The sequence below is a fragment of the Hemibagrus wyckioides genome, linkage group LG08, assembly GCF_019097595.1.
Source record: "Hemibagrus wyckioides isolate EC202008001 linkage group LG08, SWU_Hwy_1.0, whole genome shotgun sequence".
In the NCBI taxonomy this organism is placed as follows: Eukaryota; Metazoa; Chordata; class Actinopteri; order Siluriformes; family Bagridae; genus Hemibagrus; species Hemibagrus wyckioides.
Window position 1 is genome coordinate 18,997,586 of NC_080717.1, and position 19,750 is coordinate 19,017,335.

The 19,750-nt window shown below is 41.2% G+C and overlaps 1 protein-coding gene across 7 annotated transcripts in view; it reads right to left on the reverse strand.

Annotated features, from left to right (window-relative positions):
• mid2 (midline 2) overlaps positions 1–19,750 on the reverse strand; it is a 123,529-nt gene that overhangs the window by 47,552 nt on the left and 56,227 nt on the right. Inside the window, exon 1 of one of the 7 annotated variants that reach the window (XM_058396680.1) lies at positions 19,096–19,265. The exons of 4 other annotated variants lie outside the window; for them this stretch is intronic. The gene's annotated coding sequence lies outside the window, so the exon portion shown is untranslated. Of the gene's footprint in view, positions 1–19,095; positions 19,266–19,750 lie in introns of those variants that run through there. 2 more of the 7 variants (XM_058396679.1, XM_058396685.1) reach the window with 2 other exon arrangements.

Genomic DNA, 19,750 nt, shown 5'->3' on the forward strand with positions numbered 1-19,750 from the left:
TCTGGGAAGGGTTTCCACTAGGTTTTGGAACGAGGCTGTGGGGATTTGCTCATCCAGTCACAAGAGCCTGAGTGAAATTGGGCACGGATGTTGGGCGAGGAGGTCTGGAGAGTGGTCTGCGTTCCAATTAAGCTCTTCCACTCGAACCCTGGCAAAGCAGCCTTCATGGAGCTTGAGTTACCGCACAGGCCATTGCCATGCTGGAACATGTTTCAAGCTACAGCATACGAAGACATTTTGTGACCTTTCAACTTCGTGGAAACAGCTTTGGGAAGACGAAAGCATTGGTGCGATGGTTGGACACGTAGTGTGTTTAAAAGAAAATACTGGAAACTGTCATAAAAAGATATCGGTGTACTGACATTTACCTAGTTATTAACATCATATCACATCACATCGCCTGCTCCTAGCTTCAAGCGTCATTAAACAGCTGTCTTGACCCTTTTTAACAGTACACTAACATCCTATTCTGCCGCTGGAATAGAAATCGGCTTATCAGACATTTTTAATCGGTATAAACAAAGGAATCATTATATGGCCGCAATATTACATGTTTTTTTTTTTTTTTTTTACCTCTGTCGGGATAACCTTACTCAGAATTTTAGTGGCTTCAAATTTTAGATGCAAGCACAATGGGTTTGACCTTTGGAAATTTTCTGTGAATATATGGCCTGTAGTAGGCTGTGCAAAAACAAAAATACCTCTGAAATTCTTAAAGCGCCAAGTTTCTCCTTTCATATGAGTCATTAACCATTACTGTGGAGCGTGACGCAGGAAAGAAATTCAATGCTGAACATGAACACAACAGAACAGGTGCAAATTCCATTTTTTGGCAACTGGCAAAAATCAATATTAGTTTTCCTCCATAACTGACTCGCTGAGTATGATCCGTAATTCATTTAAAGTAGAAATTATGTATGCGCCACTTTCTAAAACAACACTTTACTTGTTTGTTTTCTTCTGAAGCAAGAAAACAAACAAGCGGAGTGTCAAAACCACAGCGAGAGCCTTATTCCTGTCCTCAGCTTCCAGCACCATATCTTCTACTCGAGACAAAGCCATCACACGGCACCACGGTTTCCTGAGTTGAAACGACAAAGTGAGGTTCTGCTCATCATTTTAATTATTCTGCTATTGCCAGAGCTGTACTCTACCGCACCTTTACCCAACACAATGAAGTTAAGACCTTCAAACGTCCTGTCATTTCCCTAATGCTCTTAGCTCAAGCTGTGTCTTATCGTGCCTGAGCACAGTATAGAGCCTCTACACACGCTCCTACTCACCCCAAAGCACTTCCGTTATTGATGTGCTTCTGCTGTGCTAAGAACAAAACTGGGATATGGAATGCAATGCAGGAGCTTATAAGATATTTAGCACGGTTTAAAGAACCGCAAGCGGGAAAGAAAACCCAAAATGCTGGAATAACCCCACTGGCTGTGTCCCGGAGGTTAACTCTCGACCATTTTTCAACAACAAATTTGAGATGGACACAGACCTCCTCTCTCATTATCGCTGTGTCCTCTGAAGAGTTGTGTTGCTTCACTGGGGTATTTCAGAAGACTGATACAAGGAAAGAATATCAGACTCTTTTCTGATTGAGCTCTGGCACCATGGGCGCGCGTCTCAGAGAAAATAAATAGACTTTGATTTTGTCGTTCCTCTTAGAGCATGAGAGTCAATTCTCAATCACAAAAGATGATGTGGCAAGATTTGCCAATTTCTACTTCACTCTTCATTCTCTTTATGTCCAAAAAACAACAACAAAAAACCACTTTCATTTCTTGAAAAGTCCAACTGGCAATTTAGAGCCGAATGATTTCCATTACATGCTGTGTTTTAGGAGAAGAACGCTAACTGAAAGGAACCATTTGGAAGGTCTGCTTTATTATTGCTCTGCTAGTCTCTGATGACGGACAATAACTAGCTGATCAATAAGTGTGTAAACATTTGCCGAAGATGCAGCAAATCCTTTAGTTACATCTCGCTTGTAAACACAGTTTCATTTACACTCTTGGCTTTACTTCCCCGTTGGCTGTTCACCAGTGATGGGTTTCAGTATTCTGACATGTCGTCATGTTCATTTGCTTCTGAGTATAATTTACTGACGATAAACTCAACGAGTGACAAATCTGCTGCTGAGTAAATGTGTGATACCTTTAAACAGAGCTGCTGTATGAAGGCTTTTGTTATATTAAGACATATACACTATATTGCCAAAAGTTTTGGGACGTCTGCCTTTACATGCACATGAATGTAATATGGAGTTCGCCCACCATTTGTAGCTATAACAGCTTCAACTCTTCTGGGAAGACTTTCCACAAGGTGTAGGAGTGTGTTTATGGGAATTTTTGACCATTCCTCTAGAAGCACATTTGTGAGGTCAGGCACTGATGTTAGATGAGAAGGTCTGGCTTGCAGTCTCCGCTCTAATTCATTCCAAAGGTGTTCTATCAGGTTGAGGTCAGGACTCTGTGAAGTTCCTCACTCATCCATGTCTTGCTTTGTGTACTGGTATGGAGTCATGTTGGAACAGGAAGGAAACAGTTCCCACCAAGTTGGGAGCATGAAATGAGTGCAAAGTGTCTTGGTATGCTGAAGCATTAAGAGTTCCTTTCACTGGAACTAAGGGGCCAAGCCTTAAAACCTGAATTGGGGTGTCCCAAAACTTTTGGCAATATAAGTATATACTGGATCATGTGATTAGTTCTAAGTGAAGATTCACCTCACATACTGAGCTCACATGTAACGTAGCACTCCCCAAACTTACAGTCGGGTCCGTAAGTATTTGGACAGCGGCATAATTTTTTCTCTGTGCACCATCACAATGGATTTGAAATGGAGCAATCAAGATGTGAATAAAGTGTATTAATTTAACAAAAATATTGCATCAACCGTTTTTGGAAATTTCACAGGCTCAAAAGTAACTGAACAAACAAACAATTATTTAAAAAAAAAAGGAAAAAAAGGATGATTTTTAATACTTGGATGCAAATCAGTCAAAGACTGCCTAAAATCTGGAACTCATGGACATCACCAAATGCTGAGTTTCCCTTCTTTGAGGTGCGTTGCCAGGTCTCTGCAGTTTTACCACTTCAATTGCATCCTATTTGTTCATTATCAATCCATTGTGGCAAATTTCTGTTTTTTTGTGTCACTGCCCAAATACTTCAATGCACAAACTGTAGATAGATATTATACAAAAGTGATATATATATATACACTACCGCTCAAAAGTTTGGTATCACTTGCATATTTCAGCTTGATTTCAGCTATGGAGGAAGACTCCATCAAGCCAATCCATCTTGTGAGAGATGCTCCAGGAAGCATGGGGTGAAATCTCATCAGATGATGTTGAAAAATTGACAGCTAGAAAGCTCAGGCTGTAACTGCTGCAAAAGGTGCTTTTTTGATGAAGGCAAAGGTTGAAGAAAACGTTCATCATTTCCATCACAATCATTATTTCTAACTCTGACATGTCAGCATGTCCTGTGCTTTTGCTATATTTTCTATTCAGACTAATTTCATGTGTGTTTCCTTGGAAAACAATACAATTTTTGAGTGATCCCAAACATTTGAGCGGTATTATATACACCACCAGTCAAAAGTTTGGACACACCTTTTAATTCAATGTTTTTTGTTTAGGGATTTATTTTCTACATTCTAGAACAATACTGGAGATTTCAAAACTATGAAATAACACACATGGACTTCAGTAATCCATATGTAATGACAACAAAAAACAGTCAGTTGTTATTTTAAGACACGAAGGTCAGGTGTTCTGGAATAGTTCTCGCAAGAACAGTATTGTCAAGTGCATTTGCAAAACCCATCAAGCACCATGATGAAACTGGCTCACATGCAGACCATCCCAGTAAAGCAAGACCAAAACTGACCTCTGCTGCAGAGGAGAAGTTCATTTAGAGTTACCAGCCTCAGAAATCACCAATTAACAGCACCTCAGATTAGAGCCGTTATGAAGGCTTTACAGAGCATCAGTAGCAGACATATCTCAATATCAACTGTTCAAACGACATTATCGTGTATTTCGCCGCCTTCAGCATTGTTTTACAATGTAGAAAGAAATAAACATCAGGAAAGACCATGGAATTAGAAGATGTGTCCAAACTTTTAACTGGTAGTGTATATACACACAGCTCTGGGGAAAAAAATAAGAGACCCCTGCAAAATAGTCAGTTTCTTATGTTTTTTTCTTGAAAAAACATGAAAATTTTGTTTCATTTTTTGTGAACTGCTGACAATATTTCTCCTAAATTCGAAATATAACTATTGTTATTTCAAGTGTATATTTAAAGGAAATGACAACACATTAAAATAACCCAAGATCATGCAGTATTTGCAGAGCTTTAATAACTCAAATAAAACAAAATGCAAATCATTTGTAAACAAATTGTGTTAATGCTTTGGCTAAATAACATTAAGAAATCAGTATTTGGTGGAATAACCCCGATTTGCATGCGTTTTGGCTCCATGCTCTCCACCAGTTTTTCACATTACTGTTGGGGAACTTTATACCACTCTTTTTGCAAAAAAGCAAACAGCTCAGCTTTGCTTGATGGTTTGTGACCATCCATCTTCCTCTTGATGACATTCCAGAGGTTTCAATAGGGTTCAAATCTGGAGATTGGGACGTGGTCTCTTATTTTTTTTCCAGAGCTGTATATATATATATATATATATATATATATATGATGTATATACTGGGCTGAAAGCTATTAAAAAAACAAAACAAAAGAAACCCTGCCAGACAATACACGCCTACAAGCGACAGAACTACAAGTAACACGAGAAATAAACTCAATTCTTGCCAGAACAGCAAACTGTATACTGTTAATAAAACCAGATAAAACATTTAGACTTAAGCCTTATTTGGACGGGATTACATTTACACGGGGTCATCTGCTATTTCACAGGAGCTCCTGTGTGTTTTGATTCGCTCCTGGATCAGCTGTGTTGTCTTTTTTCCTCTGTCCTCCTCTGAGACACCGCAGGCCGAATTGCCTCCTGTTTTTCACCGGACTCAGCTCATTTTTGTCCTGTCCAGATATACTCTGTCTGTGATTTATTACATCTATCTATTACATCTCCAAATATGCAGAAATTGTGCAGTGACACAGTCATTTTTCTCCACTTGTAGGGCTGTGACTGATGGGAATCTACACACTACACATTCCTCTTTTTTTTCAATTGAAAACAACAGAAGCGTCATCACTGAAAGCCTGGCTCTCATGCTACATCTCAAGTGTTTGGCAGTCTTTTCACAGCACTTTTTCTTTGAGCTGTTTCTGACCTGATGCACAGATTCTATCTTTTACATGCTGGATGACGGCCAAGCAGCCAGGCAGCACTGGCACAGTACATGGTGTGTTTAATGAGAGTCGTCATACTGATGAGAGATGTTAGATATATTATTCCCCCCCCCCCGTATCTCCCTGCTGTCTCCCATTACACTTCAGAAACCAGGACTGAATTTAACCCTTTTCACTTTAAACGCTGGAGAGAGAAACAAGCCTGGGAAGCATGGTCCGATGTTTAAAACCCGGTGTCCTAGTTCACCTGACGGCAGCGCTTCCTTCAACAGTGTGTAAGGAGTTTGGCTGATGAAAGCCATTGAGAGACACATGAGCATCAGTGGAATAATGCTAATGAAGCCTGAATGATATAGAAAACGACATTCATGAATGTGATGCTATTCTAACAACACCCGAATGCGACATAGATCACCATGTGGGCTAAAACATTGGGTTTTTCATCTAGTTCTACTTAACCAGTAAAAGCCTGCGAACATCACACATCAGGATGTGAAAATAGATTTTGTTTTCTGCAAAAACTTTCCATTGCAAGACGAACGATCTGCACAGATCACGACCTATGACATTTTTGCTTGGCCAGTTATCAACAACTGAGTTTTGTTTTGTACCACCGATCTAAAACATGAGCAACATTCAACACTAAATAATGAAATCTCTCACAGCTGACCAAACAAAAAAGACACAGGATAAGGAGTCAAATATGGGAGGAACCTCATTACAGATCACTTTATCTAGCAGATACGGTTACTTATGTATCAGCTAGAGGTCATTTCTTGGCCATATTTGGTGCTTTGGAATTATCTCAGGCACACAGGCACTAATGTACACATACAGGTGAAGATAAAAAAACAACAACCTAATGTTGGATTCTGAATGCAGAGTGTACCAAGAAAAATAGACAATGCTGCGTTTCTTCTGGGAAATCAACCAGAAACATGTTTGTTTAATTTGCTCCCAGCAAGTAGCCATGTGCAAAAAAAGTTAATATTCAAAAGCTCTGTGAAACCAATCATCGTAACAAAATACGGCCAGTGTACTGGGCAGCTACGGATGGACGGCTGCTAATTGCGGCTCTCGAAACGCAACGGTCTGCTCTCAGTCACAGACGAAAGAGAGATAAGTGATGCTGATGTGAAGCCTATACCAAATGTCAACGAGAGGTTACGGCCATTTGGTTTTCACTGTATAACGTTACATTGCTACAACCTGTGTAGACTTGTAGTAGGCCAGTGAGTGAAGAAAATTATTAAGGCACACGTGATTGGATGCATTGGTACGATTGTACGATTCCCTTCAGAAGGTTCCTCCGTTTGAGATCATTTAAGACTTTGTGTAATACATTTAAAACTAAGCTGTGGGTTGATGGGCTGGTAATGGAGCTGCACACGTCTCATCATTTACAGCTCTGTCATGAACACCTGCATCGAGAACACCTTCGGATTAATAAACGAACAGATGTTTGTGAGAGATGTTACTGTGAAACCATGCAAAAGGAAGGCAGGGGTGAAAAAAAAAAGGAGAATGAAGACAGAGAGAGTGGCGGGTTTCCAAAGACCCCCTCGCAGACATAGTTCCCATCCCGGTTGAGGAAAGGAAGATGCTTCTATTTATACGCATCTGTAACGTTCGGTATTTCCTTAAGGCAGGAGGGTGGGGAGAAAGCATTGTTGTTTTTGGCCATGTCTCAATGTCTTATTGATTCTTTATGCTGAAATGCCTAGCTCTTCGGGCTTCTGATTTGTGTTTAACCGAACAAGCTTTTGTTTAATTCATTACAAGAATATCTGTGACACAGTTCTAGAGCGTGAGAGCTTCGGTATGTTTATGTACATAAATTGTGTACACTGAATAAGATGAATGCAGAGTGGAGCTTGAGATACGCCATAAAGGAGAATAGAAAATGATCAGACGCTTTCCTATCAAAAATACATCACAGTGTTCACTTAATGAAAATATGCATAGATAGATAGATAGACAGACAGACAGACAGACAGACAGACAGACAGACAGACAGACAGACAGACAGACAGACAGATAGATAGATAGATAGATAGATAGATAGATAGATAGATAGATAGATAGATAGATGGGTGGGTAGATAGATTGGCTGGATGGATGGATGGGTATGTGGGTGGGTGGATGGATGGATGGGTGGGCGGCCAGGGGGAGGGAGGGATAGATAGATAGATAGATAGATAGATAGATAGATAGATAGATAGATAGATAGATAGATAGATAGATAGATAGATAGATAGATAGACAGACAAACACATAGATAGACAAACACAGACAGACAGACAGACAGAAAGAAATACAGACAGACAGATAGATAGACAGACAGACAGACAGATGGATGGATGGATGCATGTATGGATGGATGGATGGATGGATGGATGGATGGATAGACAGACAGACAGGCAGACAGACAGAAAGAAATACAGACAGACAGATAGATAGACAGACAGACAGACAGATAGATGGATGCATGTATGTATGTATGGATAGATAGATAGATAGATAGATAGATAGACAGACAGACAGACAGACAGACAGACAGACAAACAGACAGAAAGAAATACAGACAGACAGACAGATAGATAGACAGACAGACAGACAGACAGATGGTTGGATGGATGGATGCATGTATGGATGGATGGATGGATGGATGGATGGATAGATAGATAGATAGATAGATAGATAGATAGATAGATAGATAGATAGATAGATAGACGGATGGATGGATGCATGGATGGATGGATGGATGGATGGATGGATGGATGGATGGATAGATAGATAGATAGATAGATAGATAGATAGATAGATAGATAGATAGATAGATAGATAGACAGACAGACAGACGGACGGACGGATGGACGGATGCATGTATGGATGGATGGATGGATGGATGGATGGATGGATGGATAGATAGATAGATAGATAGATAGACAGACGGATGGATGGATGCATGTATGGATGGATGGATGGATGGATGGATGGATAGATAGACAGACAGACTGGCAGACAGACAGAAAGAAATACAGACAGACCGATAGATAGATAGATAGATGGATGCATGTATGTATGTATGTATGGATAGATAGATAGATAGATAGATAGATAGATAGATAGATAGATAGATAGATAGATAGATAGATATAGATAGATAGATTTCTTGTGTTACAGCAGTGTAGTCAGTTACTATAATTATTATTATTATTATTGTTATTGTTGTTATACATGCTTAATGTAACAAAAGCCTTGAAACAGATCTGCACATATAATCCAAATAATGGTGCATTAACCTGAATGTAAGGAAAGAATTAAACTAGTTTACACACACACACACACACACACACACACACTACACTCCTACATCCCTCGCATCTATTTCCATTCAGCACTGCAGGTCACCAGAATGCAGGTTAAATTGCACGTAATGGATCTTGTACACGTGTGGGTGTGTGTATGCTTGATAAGCTCACTTTTGTCTGTTTTGTGTTAGTTATGTAGAAGAGCCCACTCATGCCAAGGTGATAAAAATAAAAAAAGCTACTGTAAGGACAGCTGGAAGTGTCCGGTATCATGCAGGCCAAGACCGATGTCTTCACCCACGTCCGTTCCCTGATTCATTTCTCCTACGTGAACTCTCCCGAGCCTCGCTGCTTAAGCAGGCGAAAAATATGGAGAGCATCGCTGTCTGCGTTTCTCCCGCGCTTAATCAAGATGAAATTAGATGGTATTGTTTAGTAACAACTGCTCGATTAAAAGCACCGCCGCTTTCTCATCAGCTGTAGAGAGACACATGCTTGCGGTGATGGATTATGCAGTGTGGAGAGTGGGGCTTTTCAGCAGTACTATAATCCAGCTGATCTGGAGTGAGTGGGAGTGTGTGCTCTCGCCACGCTCGGCTGAGGAGAACGCCGTGGCTGAGCTGAGGAGTGTTAGCCATGCGGCCAAAACTACTTTGCTCTTCATCCGCCTCTTTCTCCTTCACCTTGCTCGTTCTGCCTCTTCACAAAGAGAACCCGGGGGGGAAACTGAAAAGCAGGGCTGAGGTACACACTCCATCAGAATAAACAATGTTCGTGTAGACACCGTAATCTGGATAGAACAACTCAGGCCGATTTAAATGGCATTTCCATCACGCAGAACATGGTGGGGGATCATTTAGTAACGCAGTGAGATAGAAAAATAATAGCCATGTAACCCTTTGTGTCCAATTGCTTTCCTATTTGGAACAGCGTGTGCTTTCTGCACGTGTTTAGCTCTCTGTGTACAACAGCTGTGTAAGGAAACATAGTTTGACAGATTTTTACAATACTTTTGAGACTGGATTGAAATCAGTCTATTATTCTGCAGGACGTGAACTAACCTCAGTACTTAAACCTGTTACAAAAACCTTTGTTTAGTATAGTTTGCATTTATTTTGTTATTTCTGTAAAGCTCATTCATATCTGACGCTAAAGCCTGCTTGTTGCTGAACCTCAGGCAGATGTGAGCTGCTGTGAAATTTCTGTGCTCACAAACTCTACTACTCATTGTCCATTTAAAGATCCGAGTTGGAGGACGTAAAACTAATTTATAATGTGTAAATGTTTATGTCTAAAACTTCATCCAGGATTTCCAAAGATTTTGATTTTCTTCGTCCTCGAGTCTGTATGCTGTTCATCCTCGTAGTGCAAAGCAAGTCTGCGTGATGTGATGCCTGAAAAACTCAACCGGAAGCATGAACACTCGGGGTAAAAGGCTCGACAAAAGTAATCTTTTATTTAAGTCGTTTCTGCGCCAACGAAAATGTATTAATAATTAATATTAATAATAATAAAACACTAAATCTTTGATCACCCTGGGTATTTGTTTGCAGCTTACAGCCTATTTATACATGTTCATAATTTAATGATTCCTTTATTTGTGCTCATTTATGTCCCTGGCCTAGTGAACTAGCATGAGGATGTGATTTTGATAGCTAGAGCGCTTCAGCGTCTGCTAAGTGCAGTAACTGTAATAAAAACAACCGATTAAACCTCGCTCATGCGAATGATTTACCAATAAATCCATTCTTATCCTGCTTGATAAATGAGGCTCTTTGCTAGTTAACCTCTCTCCATGCACACACTGTTTTGGATCGAATGACCTGTAACGTGCATCTAAACCAGGAGTGTCTATTTCGAATTGAAATGAATTTATTCGATTAGTGGAGATTTTCGCATGTAAACACCGCCGGTGAACGGTGTGGTGAGGTTAGTGACACATTTATTAAAAGACACTGTAGTGTTCTGGTTGGAGTCTAACGTGATTATCATAAATGAATCAAGGAGAGAGAATGTTCATGCTAAAATATGGAAATCTTGACACAGCTGATGTCTCAACTGTTTATGCCAAAGACTGCTGAGCATTTAGGTGCTGCAGCTAATTAAAGTTTGACAAGCATTTTGTCAGAAAATGCAGAAACCTAGCTTTTATTTTATGATGAAGAAATAAAAAGGATGTCTCCGGCTTCTTGCTACTCTGTTCAGGCAGATAACGGCGTATACAGAACACTTGAAAGAAATGTGAATATTCACATGCACCACTCTGAGTGTATGTCTGTCATGCCTGCTTTTTAAAATCCCTTAAAATGCAGAGAGAGAGAGAGAGAGAGAGAGAGAGAGAGAGAGAGAAAGAAAGAGAGAGAGAGAGAGAGAGAGAGAGAGAAAGCAAAAAATCCAGACACTGCATGAATGTGCATGTCTTTTTCAAAACTAGGCGTGTATGCTACATGCCTGTCAGAGTGCATCACGTCCAGCTGTCCCCCTCCCTGCCTGCTCTCTAGTGCTTTTATCAATCCGAGAGGACGAGACCCAGGGGTTAGGGTGGATGAGGTTGCTGATGAGCCCTAGTGCCAGGTGAGATCATGGGAAACACAGGCAGCTGGCTCTTAACAGCCACAGCACAAGCCTCCCTCCCTGCTGGAAACTCATGACCTCTCGTCTACCTCCATCTCCACAGCAGCACAGCCAATTAGACCCATACTCTCCCCTCCACCTCCATCAGCCTGAAGCTTCAGCATGGAGCAGATGCTGATAAATGAACTGGAATCCAGGCAGAGATCTGCTGGATGGATGCACCGAAACATTTGTGGTGGTGTGAGAGAGAGCTCTGCGTCCTGACATTCGGATCTGGCACCTTTTAAAGGATGGATGGCTATTTGCGGGATCGATAATGGTGCAGGTTTGACATATTTTCCTAACCGATCAATGTAATGCCATTAACGTGTGTTATGTTGACATTTGTTTCACGTGACTCGGCTTGATTTGTAAGAGTACGTCTATCACGAACTGAATAAGGGTTCATTCCCATAATGTCACTCCGGTAGGATATTTAGAGTCATGTGTACAAGGACAAAAGACAATTACACAGCAGGGTAAACAAGGCCCCGTTTCCTGTTGCTGCAGTATGGGTTCTAGGCATCAGGGGCAGTCGAGAACTGAAGTCAGCAGACTTATTACACTTCACTTCCTGTCCTGGAACGTTTTAAAAAGCTTCAATAGCAGGGAACCTGGGTGTACCCCTGCCTTTCACCCTATGTGTGCTGGGATAGACTCCAGCAGACCCCCGTGACCCTAATTAGGAATAAGCGGGTATAGACAATGGATGGATGGATGGATGGATGGATGGATGGATGGATGGAACATGGAACCTCTTACATGGTACTGGGTATTGGTACATCGAACCTCACCTCTGGTGTGCCATGACACAGATCTGCACTGGCACAAAATCCAATTAAGATATTTTTTTCTTAAAGAAACACGTGCAAACTGCCTGAGCGACTTGGTAAAGCGCTCTCCTGGAGGATGGTCCTGGAACTGAAAACAGTGTGAAAGCTTCCCGGGGACACATTATGGCACCCAATCTCATTCTGAGCATAAGCCCATTGTTATGGAAGTATATCAGTGACATGCTGCCACTGTTCACGGGTGACTTCATAACTTCATTATCCGACGCCTGCCACTATTTACCAAGTGCTTCCTCTCGGGCACATTATGGTGGCTCGGGCATTAATAGTGAATGAAGACCTAAAAGGCTCCGTATGTCAGAGAAAACAGTAAACATGTCGAGTAGGTGCTGAAAGTCTCGGTCTCTGCAGAGTGCACTAGCTGGTGCTCTTACGGCACTACTAAACTGACATACTGCTTTCAGTGCCTGGGCGGAGTGAGAAAACAAGTCAGGAGCTTGACTCAGCAGGGCCTATTACTGAGCTCTATTGTGCTTGTGTTCCTGAAATTAATTATCAGCTTGTAGAGAGGAAACTCATTCATAATGCATGACACTTCCTCGCGCCTCAACGCAGAGGCCGGGACTGACTAATGTCGTCAAACACAGAGGCATATGATCCCTGCAATCTTCATTTTTTAAGATATTACAAACAATCAATCCCACTCAAGCTAAAATTACCATATTATGCTATAATTTCCTGCCAATTACCACTGTAAAACATGATAGGGTGGAATTCTAAATAATCAATTAGATGTATGCTAAGATGCTTTAGATCGAGTTTTTGATCGAGTTAAATGTGAATGCACAAAGATGCTGTGCATGATGTCTAGTGTCTGTGGGTCTCTTTACTTGCAAGAGATTATGCAAACATTATAAATAACCAATCAGACCAATTCCTATAGGTGAATTGTTCTGTACTACTAATATATATATATATATATATATTATAGCATTTAAAAACTTTTTCTTCTCCTGCTGCATCGATTAAAGAAAGCTAGACATCTGTTCTGTTGTACCTCTGTAACAACGACAAACAACTGAACAAATGTGTAAGCAGATGTTACTGACGTGTTACTATGATATTATGACAATTTCAAACTCAAGCCTGTTATTGGGAGGCGATCTGAGCTGAATGTGATCTCCAGGGTCTCCTCACAACCAATCCACACACACACACACACACACACACAAACAAGCAGAGCATCTACTTTGCTCGGTTCCTACAACATAAATATAACACTGCGTACAATTACACCGTTATTCAACTTACATAAGGCTTAAAGATTTCAGAAATCTTGATATCTGATAGTATCCCTGTCCCACAAACAATGCCAGGACTTTATTTACATGCCTTGTGAAAACTTTCCCATACTACCAGTGTTACACCTGCAGGACTAGTCTTCTTTAAGTCTCCATGGATACACGGCTGAAAGACAATAGACAGTAAAGTGGACGTGTTTCCTGTTGGGGCAGGGTGTGTTGTAGGCAGCAGGGACAGTAGGTGACGACACGAGGGAGAGTGACCCTGAGCCAGTGTGACTGTGGGAGCACTGAAAAGTTACCCCTCACGTACTGTGTGTACACGGATTCCTATTATAAATGCACTGATAGCTGCTGGAGGTATTAGTGCACATGGTTATATGGCAAGGTCGAGACTATTGAAAAAACTCAATCAAGCATGCTTTTTCCACGCAGAGCTTAAATGCTGAAAAATAAATCTCATCACAAATGAACAGAATTTAATGAACACACAGCCGCAGCATCTGTTCGTGTGTGTGTGTGTTCATCTAAGCTGATTCATGGTCAACTGCTCCAGATCTATAAAAGCTCTAAAAGCACTGCAAGAAATATTTCTTACTAATCTGAAAAATGACGCAACGTGATCACAGCTGACAATAATGTGTCCGGCTAACCGTGATGATCACACCTTTATAGCGTCTGATGAATGAAAAACTTTGTTTGTGATGGATTCTATTGGTACAGGATGTCCTGATGGCTCCTGAACTAAACCCGGTGCAGTAAGATGATAAGTAAAGAAATCATAAACACCATTGTGTCACGGATCTTACTATTCGGTGCATGCATCCGGCATGGAAGATTGTCAAAATGCACTTAGCATGAGTCCAGGACAGTAGGGTTCATAAATTCCCCGTATTCATGACTACAATTGCTTCGATTCCTGCAAACAGCCTGAAAGCTGCGTATCAGGTCACGACAGGAGGCTTTTCACTCAGAAACACACTCTACCACATCTATGAATGAGTAGATTTAAACAACCACACTCTCAGCTGCTCTCGTTGCAGATTTGTGGATATTTTTCTACAGCCCAGACGTATCATTTAATAAAGACGTGTGTAATAGGATCCTGTGGGTGTACGAATGTTTTGTGAAAGTTCCTACAAGAGATTTCTAAAACATCCATACACACAGAGAAATGCTTCTAAATCCTTTGTACCGGAAGCATGCTTATTAATTAAATGCCACCTAGAAAATCCCCACCATATCCTTAAATGGTGGGATTCGAGCAATCTACAGGAATCAGTAGGAATATCTAAAAACGGGATAGAGCGGTTGAGGGAACATGTAGAGCATAAGGATGAAAATTTGAGCATATAATACATACAACATTTAGTATACACTACATTGCCAAACGTTTTGGGACGTCTGCCTTTACATGCACATGAATGTAATATGGAGTTCGCCCACCCTTTGCAGCTATAACACCTTCAACTCTTCTGGGAAGGCTTTCCACAAGGTGTAGGAGTGTGTTTATGGGAATTTTTGACCATTCCTCTAGAAGCAGATTTGTGAGGTCAGGCACTGATGTTGGATGAGAAGGTCTGGCAAACAGGCTCTGCTCTAATTCATCCCAAAGGTGTTCTATCAGGTTGAGGTCAGGACTCTGTGAAGTTCCTCCACACCAAACTCACTCATCCATGTCTTTATGGACCTTGCTTTGTGCACTGGTGCACAGTCATGTTGGAACAGGAACATCCCCAAACTGTTCCCACAAAGTTGGGAGCATGAAATTGTCCGAAATGTCTTTGTATGCTGAAGCATTAAGAGTTCCTTTCACTGGAACTAAAGGGTCAAGCCCAACCCCTGAATTCAATGATTTAAAGAGGTGTCCCAAAACTTTTGGCAATATAGTGTATGTAGTCTTACTCTCATTGGTTCCTGTCTTTCTGGACACTGCGTATATAAAAGCAGCCAGTGAGTGTATATATATATATATATTTCAGAAACTGCTGATGCGGGAATTTTACGCACAACAGTCTCTAGAGTTTTCACGTAATGGTACGAGTGAGCAGCAGTTGAAGCTGCAGGGAGAAATGCCTCGTCGGAGGAGAATGGCCAGACATGTTTAAGCTGTCAGCAACGATATGGTAACTCCAATGACCACTCTTTACAACCTTGTTCAGCAGAAAAGCATCAGACACTCAGGTGGATGGACTCAGAAGTCCACATCAGTTTCCTCTCCTGTCAGCCTGGAAGAGAAATCTGAGGCTACAAGTGAGGCACAGACCAAATCTGGAAAGCTGAAGATGGGGAAAAAAGACCAGGCAATGCTTTTTTTTGGGGGTTTTTTTCAGTTCATGAAAATCACAAGAGATCAGCAGTTTCCAAAATGCTCAAACCAAAAGGTCACAGAAATCAAAATTCTCCCCAACCTGAAGTCTGAAGTGAACATTAACCTAATATTTCACACACTGTGATTGGCTGACTGATTACTGCATGAATGAGCAGAGAGACCGGTGTCTCTCTATTAACGTGTCTGGTCACATCCTAGGTGACTTACTGACATGTATTCCTGCAGTCGCTCTCCATCATGTAACATCAGCGTGAGTGAGAGACGCCCACTGGGAGGAGTAAACATCCTCTAGAGTGCTGGTACATGAGCACAAAGGATGTTTACATGAGTACAGTCCTGATTCGTATGTGTAACTGACTGATCCTGATTTTTACGATGAAACCTGATGCTCCAGCATGCACAAATGTCGATTACAGAATTAAACTATAACTAAAATGTCAAAGTCGGTACCCTTTGGTCACACAAAGGCCCACAGTGCCTTTGTGTCAGTGGCAAAAGGAGCTATGAAAGAGCATGGGCTGGTTGATCGGCTCCCTGTCATGCAGTATCTAATCAATTTCATTCGAGTTGGAAGGAACTGGTTATTGCTGCGTGTCAGACTGTCGGAAAGCTCGTCTGCTAGTCAAAAAAAAAAAAAAAACAGTCCGAGAGAGTTGCTTTCTTCAGCTGACTGACTGAACAGCTGAATTAAAGATAAATATGCAGGGAAGAGGGACATTGTGTGCCCACTGTGTTCATGCTTCTGTAAATAGCTTTCCGGCATTTCCAGCTATAAATATTAAAGGGATTAGATCTGTTACTTATGTGACCGGAGTGTCCTATGGATGCAACCAGGAAGTGAATCAGATCAATGTGAACGATACATCTCTGAACCAGCTGCTAGATGACCTTCAACACTGCGGCCATGTGACAAGAAGGCAACAAACCCGCAATTTCTATTTAGAAAAAAAGCCTTATCGATATAAATATAGGCTTTCCTAGTGGATGCAGAGGTAAAATATCTCAAAATGTCAATAATGGCGTCAGGATGGAAGCGGTCCCCCCCTGCAGAAATGTTTTTCCCGATCAATACTTAGGAATTAATGAAAGACTTAAAGGTGTCCTTAAGGGATTCATGACATCAAATAAGAAACGATTGTTGTGCTTAATCCGGCTTTACACTGTATGATTTTCAGTCTGATTTTGTGCTCACAGACAAAAAAAAAATATTTAAAAAATCACACGTTAAAACAAACTCTTCGGTCGTGCCTGGAGAATAGCGATCTAACGTGATTTAGTATCAGTGTGAGGAATGTTGTGAGTCTGTTCTACACCATTTTGTTGTATAAATAGTGCGAGTAGTTTGTTCACACTGAAGAGTCCAGCAAGAAAAAGAGCATGTATTCAACCAAAAAAAAAAAAAGTGTGGAATGTTGGACGCTTCAAGCACTCGACCGTCCAGGCTTTGCTTACGTAGCAGAAAAGGGGAGGAGCTACCAGATAAGCAACATTTTCAAATATTCACTGTATTTTGCTCAAGCTAGCGAAATCACATTATGTGTCTGACGTCGTTTTTCGTCCACTGGGAACAAATTATACTTCCAATTAGTAAGAAGAAAAAAACTTAAGTGTCTTAGTGACTATTCTAATGTAAGTGCACACTTCACCAACCAGGCATAACATTATGACCACCTGTCTAATATTGTGTTGGTCCCCCTTTTGCTGCTAAAACGGCCCTGACCCTTCATGCACTGTGTATTCTGACCTCTTTCTATCAGAGCCAGCATTAACTTCTTCAGCAATCTGAGCAACAGTAGCTCGTCTGTTGGATCAGCTCACACGGGTCAGTCTTCGCTCCCCACATGCGTCAATGAGCCTTGGCGGTCCATGACCCTGTCGCCGGTTCACCACTGTTCCTTCCTTGGACCACTTTTGATAGATACTGACCACTGCAGACCGGGAACACCCCACAAGAGCTGCAGTTTTGGAGATGCTCTGATCCAGTGGTCCAGCCATCACAATTTGGTCCTTGTCAGACTCGCTCAAATCCTTACACTTGCCCATTTTTCCTGCTTCTAACACATCAACTTTGAGGACAAAATGTTCACTTTCTGCCCTAATATATCCCACCCACTAACAGGAGCCATGATGAGGAACTAATCAGTGTTATTCACGGCACCTGTCAGTGGTCACAATGTTATGCTTGATCGGTGTATATAGTATGTCATTTGGGACACGACTTCAAAGTGTGATTCCTGCAATGATGCTTGTCTAAAAGCCACCAAATAAAAGGACAGAGTAGGAATACAGGAAATGACAAGACAGCCACAAATATGTATCCTTATTCCCTCAAAGTCAATTTAATGACAGTTTGTTGTTATAAGCCCCTATTTGTGAATGGACCCGGGCTGATGACGTCAGCAGGTCTATCGCTAGATCTTTATTATATAATATAACACGGAGCATGAATGTTATTGCACAGGCTGTTATAGAACTCTGCCTAAAAAATTGATTGATTTCATTTCCTATGTGGGATATAATCAACTTATATTATAAGCCTGCTGAAATTGCACAGTGTAAATCTGACTTTAGTAAAAACAAACAAACAAAAACAAACAAACAACCTTGTCCTATCTGAGACAGAAAATGATGTTAATTTCATGCACCTACTGAAATGAACAAATTGAAGGGTGCCATGCAATCATTTTAGAAATGTCAACAATGCATAAACATTGGACTCAGACAGGTAGATCTGAAGTCAGCACTGTTTTTCTCTTCCTTTTTTTCCACACTTTTGTGTTCCTTGTGTCACTCTCAGACTCATGTGCATGGTATAAACTTTATTTGAACAACTTAATCCTGAGATCTGATACTGAACCTACATGCATATTATCCAGAATCAGGACATTTATATATATATATATATATATATATTCGATCAGTTGATTAAAGCGGTTTATTGTGTAAAACTGAGACTGTGCTCGCGCGCACAGCAGATTTGCGCGTGATGCCAAACGTCAACACGAGAGATTTCTCTCTGACAGCCAAAAATAAAATCAATTGAAAACCATAACTGTCAAATATTCATACTAACTTCATATTTCGTTGCATTGTTCATGCTATAAGGATAACGTGCGACGGAAACTAGTTTATCCAGACCTTTTTTGCTTTTCAGGTAACAAACTGGACAGAAGTGTGGGATTAGAAACAGGAGGCGTTTATTTAATACATAATAAAAACTTATAGTAAAGCCTCGCGCTAAAACTTAAATCTCTTAAACAGGAAATGAGGATACATAATTTCTAGCCTTCAGTAAAAGAGGAAAGCTAGGCTAGCAGTTCAAGCAGTTTCATGTCTCCCATGAAGAAAGCCCACCAGCTTGTGAAAACACATAGAAGCGTTTTGAGGGGGGAAAAAAAGGCAGAGACGTGAACGTACCAGCTTTATACGTCGACCATCCTTTTCCTCTGTCATTTTGAAAGAAGCCTGGCAGAAGCGAGAGAATGAAATGAAAGACGGTGCAGGAGTCGCGGTGGGAGCGTCTCTACTCTTCAGCTGTCGAGAAACCCGAACCTCCGCAGCGGCGCGAGACTCGCACTGAGGCACAGCGGAGAGGAACAGCGCGAGCGCGCAGAGCGGAGACAATCACAGGAAAGAGACAGACTCCACCCACCTCACAACTACACACACACACACACACACACAGCACCACTAATATAACTCACTAACACACACCACTACACACACACACACACACACACACACACAGCACCACTAATATAACTCACTAACACACACCACTACACACACACACACACACACACACACAGCACCACTAATATAACTCACTAACACACACCACTACACACACACACACACACACAGCACCACTAATATAACTCACTAACACACACCACTACACACACACACACACACACACACAGCACCACTAATATAACTCACTAACACACACCACTACACACACACACACACACACAGCACCACTAATATAACTCACTAACACACACCACTACACACACACACACACACACACACAGCACCACTAATATAACTCACTAACACACACCACTAC